Source organism: Maylandia zebra, linkage group LG1, assembly GCF_041146795.1.
Source record: "Maylandia zebra isolate NMK-2024a linkage group LG1, Mzebra_GT3a, whole genome shotgun sequence".
Taxonomy (NCBI): domain Eukaryota; kingdom Metazoa; phylum Chordata; class Actinopteri; order Cichliformes; family Cichlidae; genus Maylandia; species Maylandia zebra.
Genome location: NC_135167.1, coordinates 28802934 through 28825969, shown reverse-complemented (window position 1 = coordinate 28825969; position 23036 = coordinate 28802934). Strand labels below are relative to the sequence as shown.

Sequence of the window (23036 nt, the reverse complement as noted above, 5' to 3'; positions counted from 1 at the left end):
CAGAGAAATGTGAGAAGTGCTTTTTTCCCTCTTTGTCAGTGTCGAGTCGTCGTCTCATCGTTTGCAGTTATTGTGCAGAAAGCTCCTTTTCAATATCCTTTGGATTGGTTAAAAAATATGACTCATTGTACAAGAGGAGCCGTTTACCCTGATGTTAAACTAACCAGCCTTTTGAAACAAACTGAATTATATTTTTAGATCTGTCGTCATAAATCTTTTCCCTTTAGTAGTCACTGTTTCCCCAGTGTCCAGTGTGTTATTGTGGAATGAAACAGACATGTTGATATTATACTACAAGCATGCATGAAGGCCTGAGCGCATGGTACAAAGCAGCTTTTATGGTTTTTTGAGGTTAAAAAGCAGCTGCACTGAACAACCCCAGAGGAGGTGAATTAGGCTCTTACAAGCTGTGTGTTAGATTTTATTATATATTTCATGTTTTATTGTTGTATTTATCGACATCGATGGCCTCCATACACTCTTCAGTCTGCTTAAACTTCCCCTCATTTTGGTTTTGATTGTTGTGATTTTTTTTCAGCGAAAAGCTTCATACATTCATTTAGAATATTTGATTTATGCTTGGCCTCGGGAGTAATTTTGTATCCTGGATAAAAGTATTGTACTGTGACCCTGTAGCGGCCATTCGGACCAACAATAGTCTGTCCCCCTTTTTTCAGCTTCAGCGTGGCACACGACAGGGGTGCCCTTTGTCACCTCTCCTTTTTGCCATCGCAATTGAACCGCTAGCTATTGCTCTAAGACACTGTGTTGAGGTTGAGGGAATACGTCGTGGGGATATCGAGCATAAAGTCTCTCTTTATGCCGACAACATGCTCTTGTTTATTTCCAACCCTTCAAATAGCCCCCCTAAACTTTTAGATGTACTTAAGGAATTCGGGACAATTTCCGGATATAAGGTGAATTTCGGGAAAAGTGAGGCAATACCTTTAGGTACAATAACCGGGGAACTTTCGTCTATTTTAGCACCTTTCAAGCTCAGCTATAACAAGTTCAAATACTTGGGCATTTGGATTACGCAGAACCATAAAAACTTGTATAAAACCAATTATCTTCCTTTATTGTCTAAACTAAAGGAGGATTTTGGAAAGTGGGAGTCCTTGCCTCTTTCGCTGGGTGGTAGATTAAATATCATTAAGATGACTATATTTCCTAAATTTCTATATCTTTTTCAGTGTCTTCCAATTTTTTTAACCAAGTCTTTTTTTAATAATCTAAATAGTCAAATCTCCTCCTTCATTTGGAACAAAAAACCACCTAGGCTGAAACAGAGTGTATTACAAAGACCGCGGAGCGCAGGAGGCTTAGCACTCCCAAATTTTCTGTTTTATTACTGGGCAGCTAATATAAGAGCATTATTGTACTGGATAAAAGACCATGATAATTTATCATCATCATGGGTAACACTGGAGCGGCTGTCGGTGAGTCAATCCTCCCTGGTGTCTTTGCTGTGTGCCAGATTACCTCTGGCGGGACCGATCTCCAGCTTCACCACGAATCCTCTTGTTGTCCACTCACTGAAGTTATGGTATCAGCTCAGACGGCACTTTAAACAGACTGAACTCTCTCTTAATGCACCACCGCATAGACATTGCATGTTCTCCCCATCCTTAACGGACGAGGCATTTAACATATGGACAAAGCTTGGAATAACGTCAATGACTGCTCTTTTCACGGACAATATCTTTTCCTCATTTGAACAGCTGGTGAACAAGTTCAAGATTCCTCAGTCACACTTTTTCAGGTATCTACAACTCAGGAATTTTGTTGCTTCTAATACTGACTGCTTTCTGTCCTGTCCACCTCCATCCCTTTTGGATGATATTTTTGATTTTAAACCAAATGCTAAGCGGGTTATAAGTGATGTTTATGAGCTGTTAAGTAATTTTAGGCTGTCCACATTGCAATCACTTAGGGAACGATGGGGAAGTGATCTTGGCCAACGGATTACAGATGAGACTTGGCATAAGATAATCAATAGAGTTTCTTCGTCATCTATTTGCCTTAAACATGTGGTGATTCAGTTCAAAGTGGTTCACCGTCTCCATTGGTCTAAAACTAGACTGAGCAAAATCAAGGATGGGTTTGACCCCCACATGTGACCGGTGCAAACGAGAGCCTCCTTCCCTATTTCACATGTTCTGGGCGTGTCCAAAACTGGGTAGCTTTTGGAAAAGCATATTTGAAACCATGTCCAACATATTTGGTGTTCCAATTGCACCCTGCCCGTTTATAGCTATTTTTGGGGTGACGCCTTGTGATGCCAGTCTTTCCAAATCACACTCTGATCTTCTGGCCTTCTGCACTCTTTTGGCCCGTAGAATGATATTATTGAAATGGAAAGAGCCACTTCCACCTGTATATGGGCAATGGGTTAAGGATGTCATGTACTATACTCAGCTGGAAAAGATCCGCTACACTGTAAAAGGTTCGGTTCGGAGGTTTTATGACACATGGCGACCTTTTCTTACTTACTTTGAAAGATTAAGTCCGGATACTATTGCTTAATGTGCGTGTGAGTGGGGTGTTTTTTTGTTGTTGTTTTTTTTTTCCTCTTGCTGTTGTTCATTTATTTTATTATTTACTTTGTATCTGTAATTTTATTTTATTTTATGTTATTTTATCTCTTCTTTCCTCTCTGGCTGGGTTTTAGTTACACTGTTCTGGATGGGTGGGGGGGGGGGCACAACTGTTTGTTAATTTTGCCATAATTGTTGTTGGAAGCAATTCTTTGTTCAATAAAAAGACCTTGATCAAAAAAAAAGAATATTTGATTTATGCCATTTAAACTTCAAAAATAATCTCTGCTTCAATTCTTCCTCCTACTAGAAGATCAGTGCATTCAAACCAGTATGTTCATTCATGGGCATTGAGGGGTCAGAGAGAGAGAGCAGGAGAGATAGTGAGTGGGAGATCTTATTACAATCCTACACTTCTTGGGAATTTCCTGGTTTCATGCAGGGCAAAACCCATAATAATTCATCCCATCCATTTACAATGCAATTCCTTAGCTTGGACCAGACTTTCTGAGGCAGGAAGTCTGACATTGTGTGCAAAGTCACAGGCAGAGATATCAGTATTTGAAAATTCTCTGTGTGAGAGTCTCGCTGTGAGTGTACTCTGTGTACTAATGTCCTCAAATGGGTCAGCCTGGCACGAAATGATGCCAAGAATCATTTCATAGATGGTGTCAATTTCCTCAAGAAGTAGCAAACCTGTTTTAGAATGGGTGTAAGTGAGTCAGTCTAGACCTGGCTGTGGGAGATAAGCAGTTACATAACTCTTGATTGTTGCGGGCAGGGCCTGCCTGGGAAAAAATGAGACGTTTTCTCAAATCTGAACTGAGGCATGGTGGCATTTACATTTCCATGGCTTTCCTTACTTTACAAAACAAAGTGGCTGGCAAGTCAAGGACAACCAAAAACTAACAAGCTCTACTGGTGCAGAGTTGGGCCCCCCTTTGCCTTCAGAAGTGAAGTTTGTAGTGAGCTGATTTACTGTTATACTTCTTTTTACTTTAAGTGCAAAATCTCAGGTCTAAATTTGGACTGTTTATGGGTGACAAAAATTTTAAATAAAAATTAAATGCGGAGAAAAAATTGTGTCTGAAATTTTGACACACAAAATCAGTTGGAGGACTTTTGTGCTTATCTTGGTCCAGGACACTCTCACAAAAGAGATTCTTACTCTCAGGAAATACATTTCCCAGTTTATGTTATACATTGTTGCAATAATGTGAAGTACAAATACACTCACTGGCCATTTCATTAGGTACACCTTACTAGTACTGGGTTTAACCCACTTTTACCTTCAGAACTGCCTTAATTCTTCATGGAGCATATTCTAGAAGGAGATGGAAACATTCCTCAGAGATTTTGGCCCATAATGGCATGACAGCATCACACAATTGCTTCCGATTTGATGTGCATTCACAGATGACCTTGTGCTTGGCTCTAACAAGTAGCCATTCTCCTCTGACATCAAAAATGCATTTTCACCCATAGACCTGGCCCTCACTGGATATTTTCTCCTTTGCTTACCATTCTCTGTAAACTTTAGAGATGATCATGTGGGGAAATCCCAGCAGATCAGCAGGATATAAATCACTCAGGCCAGCCCATCTGACAACAACAGTTCGTCTTGACCATGTCTACATGCCTAAATCCACTGAGTTGCTGCTGTGTGATTGGCTGAACAGGTGTTGCAAAGTGAAGTGGCCAGTGAATCTATAACTTACAGCTGCAGTGAACTCCTCGTATTCAGATACAGCGCTAATAGAAAGGCTGTGTGGGGAGAGAGGACATCATCTTCTGACACTCCTACTGCCGTTGGACTGCAACACACCCTGGAGTTTTCCAAACCACACAAGCCACCGCACAAAAGGTTAGGAGGGTTGCAGTACTGGTTCTTGCTGGATTTTGTTTGTGCGTGTGAGTGTGAAAGTTTTTGTATGCCTGCTTTTCTGTCTGGGTGTGTGTGCGTCTTCTGTACCCGTCACTTGCTCTGTCTCCTTACGCACCTCTCCAACGTGCATCCTAAAAGCAGAGGAAGCAGCAGACGTCTCTGGTCGACTCAAATAGAGCATATAAAAAACCCTATAAATTCCCTCCAGACCTCTAACTTCAGGTTTGTATTATCACATCTCCACCTCACACAGGTCAGACAGGACACAGCCGTCCAACCGCTAACCACCCTGCCAGAAGAGGTGACTGTAGCTCTGCGGCTGCCTGTCTCAAAACTATCTCTTTGTCTCTCTCGCAGCGTTGTTGCTCTATTCCCAACCAAAGAAAACAACAAGAACAGGGCACATTCATTTAATCAAATCACCCTTTCCCTTCACCACAGCTTCACTGTTTAAAGCCTTATTTTCAGCCTACCAGTTGTTTCTATATTTACCTCTTTTACTGCAGTCTCCGAGGAGCCCGTGAAACCAGCCATTTGTGCCATAAACCCTTTTAGTGGCATTTGGGATTGTTGCAAGCATTTGTTTTGAAAATGTGACCAGCGTGGCAGCGAGCTGTTGCTGCAAGGTTCAAGTTGCACCTGAAGGCTTGAAGTGAAAACATCTACTGTGGTTCAACAACTATGTCTGTGTTTACACTGAGCAGAACTAACCTTGGAAGAAATTATACCACAGTGCAGACACAACAAGCCACCCGTTAACCCCAGCGTTACATTAGGTACTCAAACTGTAGACGCTGTACTGCTGTTTCTACAGCAGATAGGTGCTAGAAGTAGCATTTACTAAAAGCAATAATAATCTACTAACAAAATGTAAAAACATTGTATAAATGCAGGAAATTTTGTACAGTGACGCTCACGTCTTAGTAAATACAACTAAAAACTGGATGTGTAGGCTACAGTACAGTCATTTTCCTTTAGCAAGTAGAAAATGTGAAAGTCCAAATCATTAGAGTTATTATAATGGCTAGTTCTGCTCTGTAGTGTTTAGACTTTGATGGTTGAAACTCCCATGGTGATTAATCAGGACCAGCCTGGGTCCAGCTTCAGGGTGTTGGTGGGAATGTCAAATATTATGGCAGCATTACCATAACTGTGCTGCAACTTCAAAGGGAAATTTATTACAGTATAGAGGTTCAGTGAATCCACTGAGTTTGTTTTTGATTTTTTACTGTAATGAAGGTACAGGCAAAATGCCCAGCTTAAAAGCATTTGCACTGGCTGTCATTTTTGGGTTTTTACAACTAAAAAAAAAAAACCCCAACAAAAAACAAAGTTAGATTTTTCCAACAGCTCCATCAGCTGATTTTACTTATTTGGCACATGAGGTAATAACGTATAATATTATAGGTATGCTTAAAGGTAGGTCCTACCATATATATTGCTTTTGCATGTTAATGTCTGTTTTGGTAAATATTAATAAAATCTACAGACATGTGGCAAAAAAGCTTTCACAGTTCTGTGAAAAACAAAGCACCAAGTAATGGTGTCCTGTATGACTTCACCAGTCTCTCACATCTCTTACAAAGTTGCTTCAATTAATTGAGGCCTGTTATCATTAGTTATGCACACTAATCTTAGTGACTTATCTTTTTTAGCCATTCTGTTGTAGATTTGCTGTCGATATCATAGCTCTGCTGCATAACCCGGTTTGATCCAAATGTCAGTTGTCACACAGGCGGTCTAACATTTGACTTTAGAGTTCTTTGTTATTAACTCAGTGATTGCAAGGTGCCCCTTGGATTTAAAACAAGCTTTACCACCCCTTGCATTTCTGTGTTTGACAGCTGGTATGAGGTGTTTGTGCTGATGTGCTGTGTGTGGTTTTTGCTAAATGTGGTGCTGTACATTATGGCTAAACATCTCTTCTTTGGTCTCATCTGTCTAAAGGACGTCTTGTGGTTTGTTTACATGCAAACCTAAGATGTGCTGTCATTCTCTTTTTAGAGAGAAGAGGCTTCCTCTTTTCTAATTTTATTGTCATGAACTTTAACATTTAACATGCTAACAGAGGCCCGTAGAATCTGAAATGCAGCTCTTGAGCTTTTTCACAATGCAAAGTTGAGGTGAATTTTCTGAGATTGTGTTAACACACATCTAAAGCTCCAGACCAGTAAACATCAAAAACATCTGCACTTATAGAGGTGCTCACACTTGCTGGTGATCAGTTAATCAAGTGCATATAATTAGCAGCACATAGCTGACATTTACCCCCTTATTCCTGTGGAGGTAGAAAGGGCATATTAGTTTTTCACAGGATTACACAGAATCTCATGAAAGCTTCCTTTTTCACATGTAAGTGAAGCTTTTCATGTTTCATATCCCTAAACACAGCAAGCCTCTCACTGGTAAAATCCCAGCAGTGAAACTTTCACAAAGAGGAACAGCCGACAATCGACACTTTCATTACGTAACGCTCCAGTAGGTTGTCTGTTTATTTTATCAGCTCATCGCATATAAAATCGTTACTGGCAAGCCAGCGGTCAGCCAAGACAGTCATATAAAGTTTGTGGACTAAGATGAAGGACATCTTGCTCTGGCTGAGTTGAGTAAGCCATAGCATAGAAACAAAACACTTTATAAAATTATCACTGAGTTATGACATTTTCTTCCTTCCCATCAAAGCATAAAGTTGAAATATGTTTGAAAATTACTGTTTTGGAAAGATGCGGTGGTTACATAGTAAACTGTTGTGCTTAAAATCTGCACTGTACCATCTGTTGAGTCACAGAAACCTAATTACTAATCTTCTCCGTGCCCACTTATCCAGACTTGCGTATGTAGAGTTATATAAGACACAGATGAGAAGGGAAAGTAACCTCACTCACTGTCACTTTGGTCAAAAACACCACAGTGAGATATATTTTCCAGAAACATGGGTCCAGCTTCTCACATGGTAGTCAGCGTGCATGAATATTACCAGGCGAACCAAATGGTAAAAGCTGGAGAAGACAATATTATGACCATGGCCAGTGTGGGCCCACGGACCATATCCTGTTGTGGTGGAGCTGGGAGAGGCTTGGTGCTGCCAGGCTGGAGCAAACCACAGCCTCCCACTCCTCATCCGTCTGAATCACTGTTTACTTAGACAGGAAGGCTGCACGCTACAGCATCATCTGCTGTTGCTCCAGTCTGTGACTCGCTTGCGTCTTTGTGAAGGAGGGGGGGGTGTTATGTTTTTCCTGACGGCCAAGTTTCTAAAAGCAGAGACAAGTTTAAACCAAATGCCTGCAGGGAACAGAGCTCAGCCCCAGAAACCACTGCTCCTCTATAGCTGTCTACCTCTGGATCCTTCTCCTTTTGGGAGACCAGAGCCTCATTCAATCAAAGTATTAACTACTCAAGAGCAGATCCGGATACAGGTTCACTTTGTCAAATTTTATGAGTCCAAAAAAGGAAAATAAAACCACTCAATAGGTTGGGATAAATGTCACTTTTAAGTGGATAAAAAATTATTTGATTATAAATCAAACAAAAACCTCTTTACACAAAGGAGGTTTTTTTTTCCTTTTATAATAAATCACAATCCCAAACATAACCTCTCTCCTTTTTTTGGGTCTTTGCATGACCCATTTTCAGAAAAATGCAGAAAAACACCAGCAATTAGTGTTGCAAAAACACATCCATATACTGAGCCACTGTATTTACAAAAAAAAAGTCAAATAAAATCAAAGTCAAGGTACTGAAAGTGATATTCAAACTGTGGTTTCCACTGTACTTCAGTTCATCGGTGTGGAACCGGAGTGCCCCTCTCTCCTAAGTCTGGACCCCACGATGCTTGCCACGCTGTGGTTCACCCCCGGCCGAGAAGGACAGGGCGGGTGTGAACAGAGTGATGTTGTTTTTGACTCAGTTTCCTGCTGTAGTAGTGAGTATAAAATTAGAGTTTTATGCGAAGTGGAAGGAGGTGGGAGAGACTCATGGTCGTGTTGGGAGAGAGAGGAATGTAACCTACTTTGCTGTCAACAAACTCCTGTTGTGTGTGTGCCTCGTACGTGACAACAGTATATAAAATTAACGTGAACAGAGACAATGTTTGTCCGTCTCGTGTTTGTTTACCAGTTCAGCGACAATTTAAGGTTTATGTGGGGACTGTTGAGGCCGTCTTAGAAACCAGCGAGGACCAGAGTCAGTAAACAAAAATCAGTCCTGCTGTTCGCCTCTATAAGAAAGTTACTTGCAGTCAGAAATTATGGAGGACCACAAGAGCCACGCGCATGGAAAACCAGCACCTGGACTTCATGCAGGAGAGAATTTCAACAATGTATTGTAAAAAATGGAACTTTATATGACAAATGTGGTGTGGTGCTTGTGGAATTTTTAACAAGGACCCTACAAAACTTTACAGTACTCATGCTGCCAAACTTCTGGTGGCTAGGTGCGCAGTTCCTGCTTTAAATGCATTCACTTTTAAGACTAAGAAATCTAAGTGATAAGAGGCCAGAAAATGTTTGAACTCGCTTATGAACCTAAATCACTGAGGCCGTCTCTCCTGCATGAAGGTTTTCCAGTGTGTGCGTCTGATGGCCCAAAGCTGCCTCAGAGCCATAACACCATCAATGGCTGCAGTATGGAACAGATGTGGGTGTGTCCTCATCTCCCAGAGGAATCCAAATCATCATCAAACAGCCCTACAGACACAAAAACGTGAAAATATAAACAACCAGACTATCAGCAGTGATTTAACTACGTTAAGACCTCTGTGAAAATCATTTACAGTATCACAGAATTTAAGGCCTTTATAATCACAGAGCATACAGAGAAAAGTACTGAACTGAATCAATTTCAGCTTTCGTTTTTCATGATGTATATTGTATTAATAATTACATTTCATTATCTGTGTCTTTACCACACAGGTGTAGATACTGTAGGTTCAGTGAATGCTTAAATTGCATTGATTAGAATATACTGGACATTCAAAGCTAAGATTCAGCGCACTGTGTTAGAGGCTGGGATTTGATGAATTCATCATATATACAACCTTTGATCATCGTTTATGTCCAGTTGAGAATGAATCTGTGCACTCACATATTAAATCAACTGAAATCAGTAGTGTGATCTCCAGTCTTGATATAAGGAATGAGAGAACTGACAGCTGTTATTTTAATCAACCTGTCTCAGTTGTTTTACCTCTAAGCATCATAAAGTAATGTGGTAACATCTGGACTGACGAGTTTACTGTCAGCATTTTAATCGCTAGTTTAAAGGCTGTAGGTTGCAGCCATTGCTCTAACACTGTATAAATGTAACAGGCCTCAGTGCCGGTTCTAATAGTCTGAGCTGATTCCAGCTTTATTTGTGAAGAGCACAGCAGCTTACAAAATCACGTAGCTAGCTCGTACAGCTGCCACGTAAAATTTTCATAAGCTAAGATGACCTTAAAATAACGGGGCTACGTGAGGTGATGCTAGCGTTAGCCATGTTAGCACGTTACCTTCAACAGGTGGTCAGACTGCGAAAACAGGCACTCAGTCAGAGGTTGAGCTCTCCGTTTCGCTGCAGGGTCCCTTCATTCTTCACATATCCATGTCGAGCCGAGTGTAAATCCAAAGGCTGAACGGCCTTTGTACAAGCACACACGCTTCGTAGCAGGGCGAAGCTATGAGCTAGAAAAATCCAAGCAGACAGCCTGTGTCTGTCCAACCAATCAGAGAGCTCCTTACATCCCACTGTGTGGCTAATTAGTGTGAATGCTTGAAAAGCATTCACAGTATTGTTATTCTAATCTTTATTATTAGTGTGAATGCTTGAAAAGCATTCACAGTATTGTTCTTCTAATCTTTATTATTAGTGTGAATGCTTGAAAAGCATTCACAGTATTGTTCTTCTAATCTTTATTATTAGTGTGAATGCTTGAAAAGCATTCACAGTATTGTTCTTCTAATCTTTATTATTAGTGTGAATGCTTGAAAAGCATTCACAGTATTGTTATTCGAATCTTTATTAGTGTGAATGCTTGAAAAGCATTCACAGTATTGTTCTTCTAATCTTTATTATTATTATTAGTGTGAATGCTTGAAAAGCATTCACAGTATTGTTATTCTAATCTTTATTATTATTATTATTATTATATTTTATCTATTCCGTACGTTTTTTGTAATCCTATAACTTCAAAACCGTTCAACTTAGAAAAACCATTCAAACACCGTTAGATTCCTATTCTTTTGGACAACACTGCTTCTATTTTTCATATTTTTAACATTTATATTTTTAATTTTATTCAACTTTATTCAACAAAAATTTATAATGTATTTCAATGGGGAGACCCTTCAAATCCTCATTCAACTTACTCATTTTTAAACTCTTACTACTTCCACATACATTGACATAGAGCCACCATTCAAACTTTAAAATGAAGACAAGACATTCAACTATTCAACTTGTATTTATCTTTTCAATATCTATTATACTTTTTCTTCAGTTCCAGTTTAAGTTTCATGATGTTTTTTCACCCGTTTCAGAGTTTATAATGGGTGTGTATGGGACGGAATGTTGGGGCTAGAGTGAGGCAGCTCAACTGCTAGAGTGAGAGGAGCAAAAAAATTAATCTTAAAATCTTTTTTAAAACTGCTGCTGTGTCCGCAGCGTTTGCTCTACAGGTATGATTTTACCCTCAAAACGTAGCCATGGCTGTCCTCTTTCATCCAATGTGTTTACTATTGTACTAGGTGTTGTGGGTCTTTCATAAATGTCACCAATGCACAGCCTCCTCCCTCCAACTCTTCCATAGACTCTAATGTTAAAATGGCTCAGAAGGTTCGTTTGAAAATCAGAAGAGCATGGTGTCTTTCCACTGTCACCACGTCCATATAATAAGCTCCACAGGCATGAAAACTGAGAATTAGGTAGACTAGACATTGCTGTTGCTCACGGTGAAAGAATTTTGTCAATACGACTTTTACTTTTCATTTGGGAGCGATTTGTTTCGGCCTGACTTTTCTGTTCATTTTAAGCAGCAAAAGTGAGGCGCATGTCTGTGTACGTGTGTATGGAGCCATTGGGTGCGGTCACTATAGCAACCAGGCTCACACCTGCCTGCTTAACGAGCTCTCTCTCTCACTCTGCCAAGATTCATCTTAAACACTTCTCTTTCAACTGCTGCTGTGTCCACAGTGTTAAAGCCATCATTTTACGCTCAAAACGTCGCCATCGTTGTTCTTTTTCCAACATCTTGTCTTTCAAAGCTCAGAGATGTAAACTTTTTAAACTGTGTGGGTCCAAGTGGAGGGATCACATTTTAGTCATTCAGTGATTCAAAGAATATGACCTTTTAATATTTTTTCAGATGTTTTCTGACTCTAAATGTTCTTTTCTCATTTCTTAGGTTTTTCTAATTTACAATTAAAACATTTTCAGCTTTTTTCCAACTTCTTCTTCTGTGTAACCTTCAGCTTTTAGCAGTTCAGCACTGTTGTTTTCAGGTTAAATTCAGGTTGTTTCTTTTTTTTTTTTTTTATCTCATTCAAAATTTTTAACTCAAAATTCAGCAATTAATTCATTTCAGTCCATACATTCAGATTCAAGCATTCACACTGCAGTTTCTTCAGAAAATGCACTTTCTAGTTATATTTTATTTTTCCGTACGTTTTTTGTAAGCCTACTCCTTCAAAACCGTTCAACTTAGAAAAACCATTCAAACACCGTTAGATTCCTATTATTTTGGACAACACTGCTTCTATTTTTCATATTTTTAACATTTATATTTTTAATTTTATTCAACTTTATTCAACAAAAATTTATAATGTATTTCAATGGGGAGACCCTTCAAATCCTCATTCAACTTCCTCATTTTTAAACTCTTACTACTTCCACATACATTGACATAGAGCCACCATTCAAACTTTAAAACGAAGACAAGACATTCAACTATTCAACTTGTATTTATCTTTTCAATATCTATTATACTTTTTCTTCAGTTCCAGTTTAAGTTTCATGATGTTTTTTCACCCGTTTCAGAGTTTATAATGGGTGTGTATGGGACGGAATGTTGGGGCTAGAGTGAGGCAGCTCAACTGCTAGAGTGAGAGGAGCAAAAAAATTAATCTTAAAATCTTTTTTAAAACTGCTGCTGTGTCCGCAGCGTTTGCTCTACAGGTATGATTTTACCCTCAAAACGTAGCCATCGCTGTCCTCTTTCATCCAATGTGTTTACTATTGTACTAGGTGTTATGGTTCTTTCATAAATGTCACCAATGCACAGCCTCCTCCCTCCAACTCTTCCATAGACTCTAATGTTAAAATGGCTCAGAAGGTTCGTTTGAAAATCAGAAGAGCATGGTGTCTTTCCACTGTCACCACGTCCATATAATAAGCTCCACAGGCATGAAAACTGAGAATTAGGTAGACTAGACATTGCTGTCGCTCACGGTGAAAGAATTTTGTCAATACGACTTTTACTTTTCATTTGGGAACGATTTGTTTCGGCCTGACTTTTCTGTTCATTTTAAGCAGCAAAAGTGAGGCGCATGTCTGTGTACGTGTGTATGGAGCCATTGGGTGCGGTCACTATAGCAACCAGGCTCACACCTGCCTGCTTAACGAGCTCTGCCTGCCACTGTACCAAGATTCATCTTAAGCACTTCTCTTTCAACTGCTGCTGTGTCCACAGTGTTACAGCCATCATTTTACCCTCAAAACGTCGCCATTATTGTTCTCTTTCCAACACCGTATCTTTCAAAGCTCAGGCATTTAAACTTTTTAAACTGTGTGGATCAAAGTGGAGGGATCACATTTGAGTCATTCAGTGATTCAAAGAATATGACCTTTTAATATTCATTCAGATGTTTTCTGACTCTAAATGTTCTTTTCTCATTTCTTAGGGTTTTCTAATTTACATTTAAAACATTTTCAGTTTTTTTCCAACTTCTTCTTCTGTGTAACCTTCAGCTTTTAGCAGTTCAGCACCTTTGTTTTCAGGTTAAATTCGTTTTTTTTTTTTTGTTTTTTTTTTATCTCATTCAATATTTTAAACTCAAAATTCAGCAATTAATTCATTTCAGTGCATACATTCAGATTCAAGCATTCACACTGCAGTTTCTTCAGAAAATGCACTTTCTAGTTAGTGTGAATGCTTGAAAAGCATTCACAGTATTGTTCTTCTAATCTTTATTATTCTATTTTATCTATTCCGTACGTTTTTTGTACTCCTACTCCTTCAAAACCGTTCAACTTAGAAAAACCATTCAAACACCATTAGATTCCTATTCTTTTGGACATGACTGCTTCTACTTTTCTCATTTTTAACATTTATATTTTTAATTTTATTCAACTTTATTCAACAAAAATTTCCCATGTATTTCAATGGGGAGACCCTTCAAATCCTCGTTCAACTTACTCATTTTTAAACTCCTACTACTTCCACATACGTTGACATAGAGCCACCATTCAAACTTTAAAACGAAGACAAGACATTCAACTATTCAACTTGTATTTATCTTTTCAATATCTATTATACTTTTTCTTCAGTTCCAGTTTAAGTTTCATGATGTTTTTTCACCCGTTTCAAAATTTATAATGGGTGTGTATGGGACGGAATGTTGGGGCTAGAGTGAGACAGCTCAACTGCTAGAGTGAGAGGAGCAAAAAAATTAATCTTAAAATCTTTTTTAAAACTGCTGCTGTGTCCGCAGCGTTTGCTCTACAGGTATGATTTTACCCTCAAAACGTAGCCATGGCTGTCCTCTTTCATCCAATGTGTTTACTATTGTCCTAGGTGTTATGGTTCTTTCATAAATGTCACCAATGCACAGTCTCCTCCCTCCAACTCTTCCATAGACTCTAATGTTAAAATGGCTCAGAAGGTTCGTTTGAAAATCAGAAGAGCATGGTGTCTTTCCACTGTCACCACGTCCATATAATAAACTCCACAGACATGAAAACTGAGAATTTGGTAGACTAGACATTGCTGTCGCTCACAGTGAAAGAATTTTGTCAATACGACTTTTACTTTTCATTTGGGAACGATTTGTTTGGGCCTGACTTTTCTGTTCATTTTAAGCAGCAAAAGTGAGGTGCATGTCTGTGTGCGTGTGTATGGAGCCATTGGGTGCAGTCACTATAGCAACCAGGCTCACACCTGCCTGCTTAACGAGCTCTCTCTCACTCTGTACCAAGATTCATCTTAAGCACTTCTCTTTCAACTGCTGCTGTGTCCACAGTGTTAAAGCCATCATTTTACCCTCAAAACGTCGCCATCGTTGTTCTTTTTCCAACATCTTGTCTTTCAAAGCTCAGAGATGTAAACTTTTTAAACTGTGTGGGTCCAAGTGGAGGGATCACATTTTAGTCATTCAGTGATTCAAAGAATATGACCTTTTAATATTCTTTCAGATGTTTTCTGACTCTAAATGTTCTTTTCTCATTTTTTAGGGTTTTCTAATTTACATTTAAAACATTTTCAGTTTTTTTCCAACTTCTTCTTCTGTGTAACGTTCAGCTTTTAGCAGTTCAGCACCTTTGTTTTCAGGTTAAATTCGGTTTTTTTTTGTTTTGTTTTTTTTATCTCATTCAATATTTTTAACTTAAATTCAGTAATTAATTCATTTCAGTGCATACATTCAGATTCAAGCATTCACACTGCAGTTTCTTCAGAAAATGCACTTTCTAGTTATTATTATTATTGTGTGGATGCTTTAAGCATCCACACTATTGAGTTCCTGTTTCTCTTTATTCTTTATACTTTATTCTAGTTGCTTCCGTACACTTTTCGCCGTTTAACTACTTCCACAATTTTTGTGCTATTTTCACCGTTCAAACTTTAAACTATTCAGCTATTTTTGCTAATTCCTGCTACGATTTTTGCTATTTTTAACTATTATACTTTTTAAAATATTAAGCTTTTTTCCTTTAATTTGTCCCATTGAAATGAATGGGAAACTTCTGCAATTCTGCTAAATTTTGCCTGTTTTTGAAACTTAACTACTTCCTCATATTTTCACCTAGAACAACCATTCAAATTTTAAAATGTTCACAAATTATTTGGCTATTCAGGTATGATTCAGCTTTTTCAAATCTTTTACTGTTTTACTTTTATGCCTCTTAAAGTTTTGAGTTGCAAAATTGTGATTTTTCACAAAATACATGTGTTGTTATGGTTGCTATGCTCTTGGCTTCCAGTGTGCCACTGAAGGTTTTGCAATTTTCACTTCATGTCCGAACAACTTCCTGCTACTTGCTCAATTTTCACTCAACTTCCACAAATTATACATCAAAACGTAGGTATTTTTGCTGGCTTTCAGAAAATGTCACCATCATTGTTGTGGGATTTATAGAATTTTTGCAAATCTCCTCAGACTAACACAAGGTCAGAAAACTCTCCATATAAAGTGAATGGAGAGCTTGTTCAAAATCACCGCTGGATTTCTGTAATGAGAGGCATATTCGAATCGTCATATCTCCTTAACGAAGCAAAGTTAAGACATGAGGCTTGTCCCCGAATATCTTCAGACACCCCTGACGCTCACAATTCAAGAATTTCTTTCTCACCTATTACCGTTCTGAAATGAGTTGGACTTGTTTGAGGGTAGGAAATTCGTCCTTCGCTCAGATTTCTTCAGATTTCAAACTGTGGAAATGAACCACTTTTTTCTCTCGTCATAACTTTTTGTTGGATTTCCACAGAGACCTGAAAATTTCCATGATTGTTCACCAAAGCCTGCTGTCTCTTACGGTGAAAGAATGATATCGATACTCCAAATAGATTTCGAGTTAGAAAGCGTTGTTTGAGGGCAAGTCAAGGCAGTTTTTGCTTCGCTCTACTCAGTTATGGTGCATTACAAGTCAAATATCTTTAATAATTCATATTTTAATGATAAATTGTAAACACTGGAAGATTCCCCCATCTCTTCTGAACAAAACGGTGTAAGAATGACCGCTCTAGCCCCTACGGTTTGGAAATTATGGTCATTTGTTTGAGGGGAGTCCTCACTATGAGAAATAGGCTGCAATAATCCTGTGCCTCTCTGTGCTGCGTGTGTAAAAAGAGGCACATGTTTTGGCGGGAAAAAGTACACAGGCTCTCTGATTGGTGGATTCAAATTCAGCAGCTCCCAGGCTGACCTAGAAACTTACTTCTCTCTCCCTGTGCATTTTTTTGCTGATTTTTTCATTTAACAAGTATATTTGAGGGACCCTCAGCATGTTCAGCATTTTTTCAGCTGTCCATTTTGCTTTTCCAATTTTTCTGTTTAACTTATTACTATTGTGCTAAATAATACTATTTCTGCTATTTTATAAGATTTGTGCCTAATATAGTATTTCTGCTAAATTACAATATTTCTGCTTTTTATACTATTTGTGCTAAAACATAGTATTTCTACTAAATGTAGTATTTATGCTTAATCATACTATTTCTGCTTTTTATGGGATTTGTGCCTAATATAGTATTTCTGCTTTTTATAGGATTTTTGCTCAAACATAGTATTTCTACTAAATGTAGTGTTTATGCTTAATCATCCTATTTCTGCTTTTTATAGGATTTGTGCTTAATATAGTATTTCTGCTAAATTATAGTATTTCTGCTTTTTATAGTATTTGTGCTAAAACATAGTATTTCTACTAAATGTAGTATTTATGCTTAATCATAGTATTTCTATATATTTCTGCCAGGTCCCCAGGCAGCCAATCCTCTGTGAGGACTGAGAAATTCAAATTTTCAAATCAGGGCCTGCACGGCTTCCCAGCCAATCATATATGTGTCCTGAGGCATTCAAATTTGCATATTGGGGCCTTCATGGCTTCTAAGCCATTCAATCATATCTGAGGGCTGAGGAATTCAAATCCACAAATCAGGGCCTGCACGGCTTCCCAGCCAGCCAATCATATATGTGGTCTCAGGCATTCATATTTGCATATTGGGGAATTCGTGGCTTCTAAGTCAACAAGTCATCCATGTCATATATCTCTAAAAATTCACATTTTAATGATAAATTGTTAACACTGGAAGATTCCCCCATCTCTTCTGAACAAAACAGTGTAAGAATGACCGCTCTAGCCCCTACGGTTAGGAAATTATGGTCATTTGTTTGAGGGGAGTCCTCACTATGAGAAATAGGCTGCAATAATCCTGTGCCTCTCTGTGCTGCTGCGTGTGTAAAAAGATGCACCTGTTTTGGCGGGAAAACGTAAACAGCCACTCTGATTGGTGGATTTAAATTCGGCAGCTCTCTCCCTGTGTGTGTGTGTGTGTGTGTGTTTGTGTGTGTGTGTGTGTGTGTGTGTGTGTGTGTGTGTGTGTGTTTAGTGGGAGAGAGAGGACCCTGCCCTTATTTGGCAGCATGTCATTGTAGGATTTAAATTGAATATAGTTAGACTGGTTGACTGGATTAGAGCCTGTGTTTGTGTGTCCCTCTGTGCATTTGTGTTTCAATATGCCTCCATATTTGTAATTTTGTAAGTTATTACTATTCTGCTAAATCATAGTATTTCTGGTACTTTTCGGTACTTGTGCTAAATACAGTATTTCTGCTAAATCATACTATTTCTGCTTTTCATAAGATTTGTGCCTAATATAGTATTTCTGCTAAATTATAGTATTTATTCTTTTTATAGGATTTGTGCCTAACATAGTATTTCTGCTAAATTATAGTATTTCTGCTTTTTATACTATTTGTGCCTAATATAGTATTTCTGCTTTTTATAGGATTTGTGCCTAACATAGTATTTCTGCTTTTTATAGGATTTGTACCTAATATAGTATTTCTGCTTTTTATAGGATTTGTGCTTAATATAGTATTTCTGCTAAATTATAGTATTTCTGTTTTTTATAGGATTTGTGCTAAAACATAGTATTTCTACTAAATGTAGTATTTATGCTTAATCATAGTATTTCTATATATTTCTGCCAGGTCCCCAGGCAGCCAATCCTCTGTGAGGACTCAGACATTCAAATACACAGATCAGGGCCTGCATGGCCTCCCAGCCAGCCAATCATATCTGAGGTCTTCCGTTTCCTCTCTCGTCATATCTCAGTGACAGATGTACATAGAGCAATGTAAATAGCAGTCAAAGTACACCAAAGTCCGCTGATTCAGCCAGTAGAAGAATTATGCTTCTAGTCCACCTAGTTTTTGAGTTACACAACGTTTTGTAACTCCAAAAAACGGCATTTTTCCGCCTCTCACCGCGATCTAATTCTGACTCCTTATGAGCCTGTTTTTCAAATCGGCTCCTCCCTTTCCCAGTGGCGCAGTTGGTAATGACACGGGTCTGCAAGTCAAAGATCGTGGGTTCGATTCCACCTTGGTCAACATGTTTTTTTTCCCTACAAATTAATACACTGTCACAGACCAGTAATTCATATTCATCATTTATTACAATTCTGCAAACTTTTATGATTTTACCAGCTTTTCTAATATGGACCTCACATTCTTGTTAACACTCCATGGCACAAATACTCTTCCCTTTAAGCTCTGTGTGTGTGTGTGTGTGTGTGTGTGTGTGTGTGTGTGTGTGTGTGTGTGTGTGTGTGTGTGTATCAATATTTCTCCCATTTTAAAGTATTACTCCTCCATAATTGTATTTCTGTTAAATCAAAGTACTTTTACTACATCTTAGTAGTTCTGCTCAATCATAGTATTTGTTCTAAATCATTTTTATTATGCCATATTGTAGTATTTCTGCTAAATCATACTATTTCTACTATATTATATTTTTCTTTATAAATATAGCATTTCTGCTATAGAATTGTATTTCTGCTATGTTATAATATTTGTGCAAAACCAGAGTATTTGTGCTAAAACATAGTATTTCATCTAAATGTAGTATTTCTGGGTAATCATAGTATTTCTATATATTTGTGGCAGGTCCCCAGGGAGTCAATCCTCTGTGAGAACTGTAATATTCAAATTTACATATCAGAGACATACAAATTGCATATTGAGGCCTCCATGGCTTCCCAGCCAGCTGAGGACAAGTCAAAGCAGTTTTTGCTTCACTTCTATTCAGTTATGGTCTATTACAAGTCAAATATCTTCAATAATTCATATTTTAATGATAAATTGTCAACACTGGAAGATTCCCCCATATTTTCTGAACAAAACGGTGTAAGAATGACCGCTCTAGCCCTTACGGTTAGGAAACTATGGTCATTTGTTTGAGGGGAGTCCTCATTATGAGAAATAGACTGCAAAGATCCTGTGCCTCTCTGTGTCTGTGCTGCAGGCACCAGTTTTGCTGGGAAAAAGTACACAGCCTCTCTGATTGGTGGATTCAAATTCAGCAGCTCACAGGCTGCTTGACTGAAAACTTGCTTCTCTCTCCCTGTGTGTGTGTGTGTGTGTGTGTGTGTGTGTGTGTGTGTGTGTGTGTGTGTGTGTGTGTGTGTGTGTGACAGAGAGAGAGAGAAAGCCTTTTAATGGGATGATCTCATTGATCTCATATTCAATATATTTAGACTGGTTGACTGAATTGGATCTTGTGTGTGTGTCTCTCTGTGCATGTGTGTTTCCTTATATGTACATATTTGTGATTGTGTGGCTATTATATTTTTTTTTTGCAGATTTTTGTCATTTAACAAGTATATTTGACGGACCCTCAGCATGTTCAGCATTTTTTAGCTGTCCATTTTGCTTTTCCATTTTGTCTGTTTAAGTTATTACTATTGTGCTAAATCATACTATTTCTGCTATTTTATAAGATTTGTGCTTAATATAGTATTTCTGCTTTTTATAGGATTTCTGCTTAATATAGTATTTCTGCTAAATGTAGTATTTATGCTTAATCATACTATTTCTATACATTTCTTCTCTTCTGAACAAAACGGTGTAAGAATTAAGAATGACTGTTCAAGCCCTTACGGTTAGGAAATTATGGTCATTTGTTTGAGGGGAATACTTACTGGATAAGGTTTATATATATATATAAATATATTGTCTTTAAAACATCTTTGCAGACTGTCCTGGACTGGTTGTCTTTTTTGTTTGTTTTTTTAGGTCTGGTGAACTCTATCACCAGCTATTTGGTGTTGGTGTTCAGGAGAAGAGCCTTCTAATAATATTTATTTAACTTATAGAATTAAAGTTCTGCTAGTTTTTTTCTGTAGCAAATAGATATTGTATAAAATATTTAAAATTACCTACATTTTTTATGTTTACAATGCCCATTGTGTGTAATACTGGAATTTCCTACGACCCGTGAACGCCTCATCTTTTACCTGACTGCCGGACATCCGCCTTTCTGAACACTTCGTTGAGTCCGCTCTGGGTGAGTGCTGCGCCTCTGCTTCTCCTCTCCTCTCCTAAATGTCTATACTCTGTTTGCGCGATTTAACAAGTTCTTGTTAGTGATTTATAAAGCCAGCCGAGGTATAACTCATGTTAAAGTAACACAATGGTTGCTTTTTAGTGAAAAGTTGTCATTTTTGTATGTAAAAGCAGTGTTTGATGAGCTAAAGCTAACAACCCAATGCTAACGACTAGCCTTCTTATGAGCCCAGTGTGAAATGAAGATTTGACGGTAAACCACGGTTATTGTGTTGTTTTATTAATAACATTTGGTGTGTTCGTGTTTCTCAGTCTGTTAAATAAGGTGCAGTTAGTTCTCTTCACAAATCAGTTGGTTAAAACAGCCTCATTCTTTATGCTGTAAAGTTTTAAACAAACCGCCATCTTAGATTCAGTGTCAGCTGTCGGCAAGATCAAAGGAGCCATTTTACCGCCTCTGACCGAACACGGGAGAAAAAGAGTCACGTTTGTCCAGGTCTTGTGGATTAATTAAGAGAAAGGAGGGGGGGAGAAACTGGGGATTAAACATAGGCTATGTCCCCACATACACGGGTATTTTTGAAAACTGGGACTTTACGTTTTCGTTTTAAAAAACAATCCCGTCCACACGTAAATGCAGAAATGAAGGAAAACTCTGCTAGGAACATACCAAAGCAACAGGTGGCGATATATTCCTAACCGTGTAGAAATGTTGGCCAATCAGAAAAGTCTAGAAGCCTCGGTGGGAAATAGCAAACAAAGATGGGGCATAAAAGCAGAACCGAGTCATATGTGTCGGGGGACAGTAACTGTGTGTGTATATGTAAGCATTTAAACACTGCAGAGAGAACAATTAACAGTAACCGTATTGTAGAAATTCATTTCACTGAAACAATAACGTGGCGCACAGTGTGACGTCAAAAAAGGCGCTGCGTTTTCTCAGTTTCCCTGTCCACACATAAATGCAAAAACAAAGTTTTCAAAAATATCCTGGCAAGCGTTTTTAGTTTTTCAGTGACCGAAAACGCCGTTTAAGTGTGGACGAAAGGTGCAAACGGATAGAAAAATCTCCATTTTCAAAAGTACCTGTGTACATGTGGACATAGCCCAAGAATAATAAGAACTCCTAATTTGTAGACTTTAATTTTTAAGAACTGTTTAACAAGGCTTGTTTGTGCCAACCTAAATCTGCAGCACAGTTTAAATTCTGACTTTGTGGAAAATTAATGAAATAAACAACAGCCCACCTTCACATAAATAAAATATGGCAGTATATTATTATTAGTATGGTACATAGATATTTATTTTAAAACTACAGCATATTTAATGATACTATGTGCAGTTGATAATATTTTAGGAAGTAGAATTTGAATGCAGACCACCTCAAATATTAAAGCCTTAAAAATATACATCGTGCAGTTTTTCATGTATGAGTGTTTTGCAATCTTAAATGAGAGGTAGACCAAAGAAAACAGAGGAGAGTTGTTGTTTGTATTCCAGCTGTAGTAAACAAAGAAGTTTAGTGAATCTTTTTGACAACAGAGAGTGATGCAGTATTGATGCTGATTTGAGTTTTCTGATCCTGTATTTTTGCTCTTTGTCTTTTGTTACACAGAGTGAAATAAAGCTTGGTTTTGCCTTTGCTGGTAAGTAAACAGTGATTGTAACTGAAGCAATATGAAATTGGGATTGTGTAACATGTTTAGCAATTTATATACCATAGTTTGGCTTTCTGTGATATCTTGCCATTTGCTCATGGGCAAAAACACATTTAGGATTTATAAGCAGTAAAGCCCCCCCAATAGATCTCTGAGTGTCCCTAAAAATGTCCCTGAAGTTTAATAGGCCATTTATGTCTAATTTTAATTTTAAAGGCTTATCAAAGCATTTCTGTAGTAATTATTGTTTTTATTACACATGTTAAGGCCATTTGAGACTCTGCAATTAAATGTTGCCCTCTTTAGACTAAAGTGAGTTCATTTTGTCTGAGGTAAAGTGCTGGGAAAAGTCTTTTTTTTTCCTTGCAGATTTATTTTGTTCATGCTTTTTTGTCACATGTTTCAAATCATCTAACAGGGATGATATGAATAAAAACAAAAAAGCATTTTAAAGTGATGATTTCACGTATGAAGCAGAGAAAACCAAACCAGAGCTATCTGTTCTAATGTGAGAACATGCTGGTCTCTAATACCCAGCTGTGGAAGCCCTGATACGAAAAACTACCGTATTTTCACGACCATAAGACGCACTGTACTAAAAGGCGCAGTCTCAGTTATGTGTGCCATTACTGTATTTAACACACACATAAGGCGCACTGGATTATAGGGCGCATACAAGTACCGTATGCGTATTTAAAAA

At 38.0% G+C, this 23036-nt stretch overlaps 1 long non-coding RNA gene across 1 annotated transcript; it reads right to left on the bottom strand.

The window, feature by feature from the left end:
* Positions 1-8082: 8082 nt before the first annotated feature.
* LOC143418715 (uncharacterized) lies at positions 8083-10126 on the bottom strand. Its single transcript, XR_013098733.1, has 2 exons — positions 9914-10126; positions 8083-9110 (listed from the first exon to the last, which is right to left on the bottom strand). It is a non-coding gene; the product is annotated as an uncharacterized LOC143418715 (long non-coding RNA).
* Positions 10127-23036: the final 12910 nt, after the last annotated feature.